Source organism: Tenrec ecaudatus, chromosome 7 (assembly GCF_050624435.1).
Source record: "Tenrec ecaudatus isolate mTenEca1 chromosome 7, mTenEca1.hap1, whole genome shotgun sequence".
Classification (NCBI taxonomy): domain Eukaryota; kingdom Metazoa; phylum Chordata; class Mammalia; order Afrosoricida; family Tenrecidae; genus Tenrec; species Tenrec ecaudatus.
Window position 1 is genome coordinate 83,402,645 of NC_134536.1, and position 6,000 is coordinate 83,408,644.

Consider the following 6,000-nt stretch of genomic DNA (forward strand, 5'->3'; position numbering starts at 1 on the left):
AATAAATTCTTCTGGGGGGAAGGGCAGGCATCCACTTAGTATTTGGGACCGGGGCCAGCCCCCAAACCTCTCCACTGGTCCCCTACTCCACACTGGAATGTTGCATTCACACCTGGGGCACTGGTTGAAGTCTAGTCCCTCTTTCCCTATGGAGATATAAACAATTCTTGTTTTAGCGCTCTGTGCCCCCACTACCCGTTTCTTCTTTATTTTCATCTTTTTATTTTCCTTTCCCTATCTCCTTCCCAGTTGTCTATCACGTGCATCCCTGCATTTGATCTGGTCCCTGCCGTACTTCACAGTCCTCACCCCAATAATGTTTGTATGCAGTAGCTTTTTCCCTATGCCCCTTTGGTTTTTTGTTGTGTTTTTTTTTTTAATGCTTACCTCAGCGGACTCATGTTGTACTTGTCCTTTTGTGCCTGACTTACTTCACTAAGCATGATTACCTCCAGTTCTTCCCATGCAGTGATGTGCTTCATACGTTCATCACTGCTTTTTAGTGATGTGTAGTACTCAATTGTTAGTATATACCACAGTTTTTTAATCCAATCATCAGCTAATGGAAATTTGGGTTGCTTCCAACGCCTTGCAATTGTGAATTGTGCTGAAATGAACATTGGAGCACAGATGCCTGGCCTTGGTTCATTTCTTGCTTCTTCTGGGTATATTGCCAGTAGGGATTGCTGGGTCATACGGTAACTCAATTTCCATCTGGCTTAGATATCACCAGATCAATTTCCATAGTGGTCGTATATACTGACAAGTCCACCAGCAGTGGATGAGAGTTCCTGTCTCCCCACAGCTCATCCAACATTTGTTGCTTTCTACTTTTCGATTTGAGCTACCTTTGAAGGTGTGAGGTGGTGCTTCATTGTTGTTTTAATTTGCATTTCTATTATGGATAAAGATCTGGAACATTTTCTCATATGTTTGTTGGCCATTCAGATTCCTGCCCGTGAAACTTCTGTTCAAGCCCTGTACCCACCTCTCAAGTGGGCAATTAGTTTTTTTTTTCTTTTTGAAAGCTAGCAGAGTATTGTAGATTTTAGTAAAGGGCCTTTGTCTGATGTGTCATTGCTAAACATGTTTTTCCAGTCTGTGGACTCTCTTATTACTCTCTTTGTGAATTCTTGTGATGTACACAGGTGTTTTATTTTCAGTATATCCCATTTGTCAATTTATGCCTTCTCTGTGTTTGTGTCCTTCCCTATTTCTGATAGCCTGTGTATTCCCTGTGCCAAAGTTCTCAAGTTAGTCCCAATTCCCTCATTGATGGCCCTAATAGTTTGGGGTTTAACTTCAAGGTCTGTGATCCACCTTGAGTTTATTCCTGTGCATGGAATGAGATAAGGGTCTTGCTTCATTTTCCTGCAGGTAAATATCCATTTTTTTCTCCAGCACCACTTGTTAAAGAGGGCATCTGCTTCCCATTTGATATTTTTGGGGCCCTTATCAAAGATCATTTGTCAGTATGCTGATGATTTTTTTTCTGGCTTTTCAATTCTTTTCCATTAGTCTGAGTATCTGTCATTGTACCAATACCATGCAGTTTTGACAAGCAAGGCCTCCAACTGTGTTCTTCTTGAGGAGTTCTCTGAAAATTCTGGTCTTCCTCCCTCTCCATATGACTTGGTAATTAGTTTTTCCATTTCTTTGAAGAAAGATGAGGGTAGTTGTATCAGGATTGCATTAAACTTATACAGTGCCTTTGGCAGAACTGACATCTTAACTATATCGAGTCTTCCAATCCATGAGCATAGAATATTCTTCCATTTGTTGAGGTCGCTCTTGATTTCTTGTAATAGTGTTCTGTAGTTTTTCCTGTATAGATCTTTTGTTCTTTTAGTCAGGTATATCCCTAGATATTTCAATTTGTATTTGGCTATTGTGAAGGGTACCACCTTTTTGATCTCCTCTTCTGTAGTCTTATCCGATGTGTAAACAGTCCAATGGACTTCTGTTTGTTGATCTTGTATACTGACACTCTGCTAAACTCCTCTATTGCTTCCAGTGCTTCCCTTGTGGAACTTTTGGGATTTTCCATATATAAAATCATATCATCTGCAAATAATGATAGTTTCACCTCTTCCTTCCCCAGACAAATACCTTTGATGTCACTTCTTTGCTTTATGCTGTTAGCTAAAACCTCCAGCACGTTATTAAATAAGAGTGGGGACAAGGGGCATCCTTGTCTGGTCCCCTTTTCAGTGGGATTTTGTTAGTCTTTTCTCCAATGACTACCACATTGGCTGTTGGTTTTTTATATATAGCTTGTATTGCCTTGAGGAACTTTACTTCCATTCCTATCTTTTCAAGTATCTTAAACAGGAATTTGTGTTGGATGTTGTCGAATAATTTTTCTGCATCTATTGGTGTTATCAAGTGTTTCTTATAGTTTTTCATGTCAATGTGATGAATAATACTAATGGTCTTTCATATGTTGAACCATCCCTCCATCCCTGGTATGAATCCCACTTGGTCATAGTGAATTATTTGTTTTATATACTTTTGTATTCTGTTGGCTAGTATTTTGTTAAGGATTTTTGCATCAATGTTCATTAGGGATATTGGTCTGTAGTTCTCCATTCTTGTGTGGTCCTTGCCCGGTTTTGGTATCAGAATTATACTATCTTCATAGAAGAAGTTCGGGAGTATGACATCTTTTTCTATGTTCTGAAAGAGTTTGTGTAGGATTGGTATTAGTTCTTCCCTAAATGCTTGGTAGAATTCTCCAGTGAAGCCTCTGGTTCAGGAGATTATTTTCTTGGTAATCCCTTGATAACCTTTTCTATTTCTTCTATTGCTATGGGTCTGTTGAGATTCTTGACGTCCACTGAGGATAGTCTAGGGAGGGATTGTTTTTAGAGGAGAGTCTAGGGAGGGATTGTTTTTAGAGGAATTTTCCGTCTTTTAATGCCTGAGTTCAAGCCATTGATATTCAGGGTTATTATCTCCATCTGTGGACTCTGTGATATCACCTTATACCATTTGTGTTGGGTGTTTTCCTACTTTCTTTCCCATTAGTGTGTGTGTGTGTGTGTGTGTGTGTGTGTATCATTCTTGACTTCTTTCCATCCTTAAGCCAATGCTATCTTGGGGTCTGTTTTCTCTTTGTTGCCCTCTGGGTGAGGTTTTTCTATGTGGAAGTCTCTTATTTATGCTTGCTGAGTGTTGTTCTTCTGCCCATACTGGGTCGGCAAGGATATTTTGTAGGGCTGGGTTTCTTCCAATATATTCTTTGAGCTTTTCCTTTCTGGAAAGTCTCTTACTTCTCCATCTATGTTGATCGATAATTTGGCTTGGTAGGGTATTCTTGGGTTTACATTGTTTTCCTTCAATTTTTGGAATATGTTACTCCACTCTCTCCTCTTCTTCATAGTTTCTGTTGATAGATCTGAGCATATTCTTATTTGGGAACCCTTTTATGCGATTACTGGTTTTTCTATAGCTGCTCTCATGATTTTATCCTTTTCCTCAAAGTTGAATAATTTAACTATTATGTGTCTTAATGGCTTCTTCTTGGGATTCAATCTTGCTTGTTTTCTTTCAGCCACCTGAATGGTTACCTGGTTTTCATTCATTAAGTTGGGGAAGTTTTCATCTAAGAATTCTCTCACTATTGTTGCAGATGACTTCTTTGTTGTGTCTTCCTCCGGTATGCCAATAATTCTAATGTTGTGTCTCTTCATAGCATCAGATATAGCTCTTAGGTTTTCTTCAGCTTCTCTGATGATCTTATTAGATTTTTGTTCATGTTTGTTAAAGTCGGCATGGCTGTCCTCCAAGTCATTGAAGTGGTTCTCTGATTCCTTCAGTCGGTTCTCGGGGTCCGTGTTTCTGCTACAGGTTTTTGTTATCTCCTCCCTCAGCTCCTGTACTTCCCTTTGGTAAATGGCCTTATCTCCTCTATCATTTCATCCTTTTTTCTGTATTGTTTCCCTCATATCCTGTATGACTCCAAGCAGCATTCTGAAAACTTTCTGTGGCAGCTCAATATCTGCTTCTTCTATGTATGTTGTTATGTTTGGGACATCTTCTGCCATTGCCTTTTGTTTCTCCTGTTTTTTCATTGAGGTTGTTGGGGCTGATGGCTGTTTTTGTTGCATTGTTTTAGAGGAGCCAGGTGCCATTTTCCAGGGAGTTTAAGAGCACTGGCTCTCTTGGGAAACTTGTAGGAATGCTTCTTCCAACTGCCTACAGCTAATTTTACTATGGGATTAACCTACCATTTTATCCTCCTGTGGCTTCCCTCTCAGGGGAGCTACCCAGAAGGCTGGTGGGTTTCCTACTTTGGTGTTGCAAGGTTGGGCAGAGGTTCCTGCAACAGCTTGGAAAGTTGATGAGTGTTGGCCGAGCTGCCTTATGCCCCCAGGTACACAGGCAGGAATTTCCCAGTCAGAAGTTGGGCAGAGTATCCCCTTGAGGCAAAGAAAGGCTTTCAATAGCCTCAGGCTAGCTACACAGAGTAGAGTTCACCTAGCTGGGTGTGGTGCAGGTGTAAATACCCTACGCTAAGAGGAGTGGTCTGGAGGTCAGCAGTGGAGAAAAAATTAAGAAGTAAGACCTTTTAGACTGTGCTGGAATATAGGGAAGAGAAGGAATCAAAAGCAACTCTGTATCTGAGTCCCACTCCCCACCCATCGAGCTTCAAGTATTTAGTCCTTGTTCAGAGGCAGCAGCAGCAAGCCGCAGCTAAGCCAAGAAAAAGTCCCTGCACAGCCCTCAAAGACCATGGAGGGGACAGAGAGCAGAGATGTAAACAGAAGCAACAATGTAGCTGAACCAGGATCCTAGCCCATGGACCTGTGAGGGTGTAGATCCCGCCCCAAGGTGGCAAGCTGTGGCTGTGCCAAGAAAAAACTCCTGAGCTGACCTCCTAGGCTGTGGGGGAACAGAGAGCAGAGATGGAAACAGAAGCAACAATATAGCTGAAACCCAAACCCTGTCCATGAAGCTGCAAGGGTCCTGTCCCTGCCCTGAGGCAGGCGGGGGCAAACTGTGACTGGGTTGAGACCAAGCCCCTCTACCAGCTCCAAATGATCCCAGCTCTGGCAGATACAGTGGAGGGGCCAAGGTCAAGTCCCAGCCAGCTTCCACTGAGGTAAGTCAAAAGCCCCAGCCCCTCAAAACCCCATGGGTCTGTGCTTACTTATCTTTATGATGCTCCTCCTGTGTTCCAGCTGTATTAAAGTTGTTCCCTCTAAGCAACTCTCCTGGGCTGGATTTTTCCTAGGCCCTCTGGTATGTTTCACTCTGTCACCATCTTTCCGAAGTTCCATAGTAATTTCAAGAGCCTTGTCCAGAACCATAATTCAAGTGCATCAATTCTTCTTCAGTCTTCTTTATCATGTGTCCAACTTTCACATGTATATGAAGCCATTGGAAATACCATGGCCTGGGTCAGGCACACCTTAGTCCTCAAAGTTATGTCGTGATTTTCAACACTCTAAAGAGTTTTGGGCAGTAGACTTACCCAATGCAATGCGCCACTTGATCTCTTGGCTGGGACTTCCATGAGCATTGTTTGTAGATCAAAAAAAAGAAAATCCTTGAAAACTTCAACCTTTCTCTACTTACCATGATGTCACCTTTTAGTCCACTTGTGAGGATTTTCGTTTTCTTTACATTGAGCTGTAGTCCATAGTGAGGGCTCCAATCCTTGATCTTCATCAGCAAGTGCTTCAAGTCCTGCTCATTTTCAGCAAGCAAGGTTGTATCATCTGCATACCACTTGTCTGTCCAGTTGTCATATTGTGGTGGCTCGTTTGTCACTGTGAGGCTGGAAGCTACATCACTGGTATTTCAAATAACAGCACGCTCTTGTGGAATAAGAATTAGATGCTTACAGAAGACATTCATAATTAAAACTAAGAGGAATGGAAAGATGAGCAGAAGCTATTAGATGACAGACTTAGGCTTAATATGGAGATTAGAAATCCTGATGCTCAGACACTACTTTGGACCAAGCAAGAACTTTCTAACAGAGAAGTCCAGAGG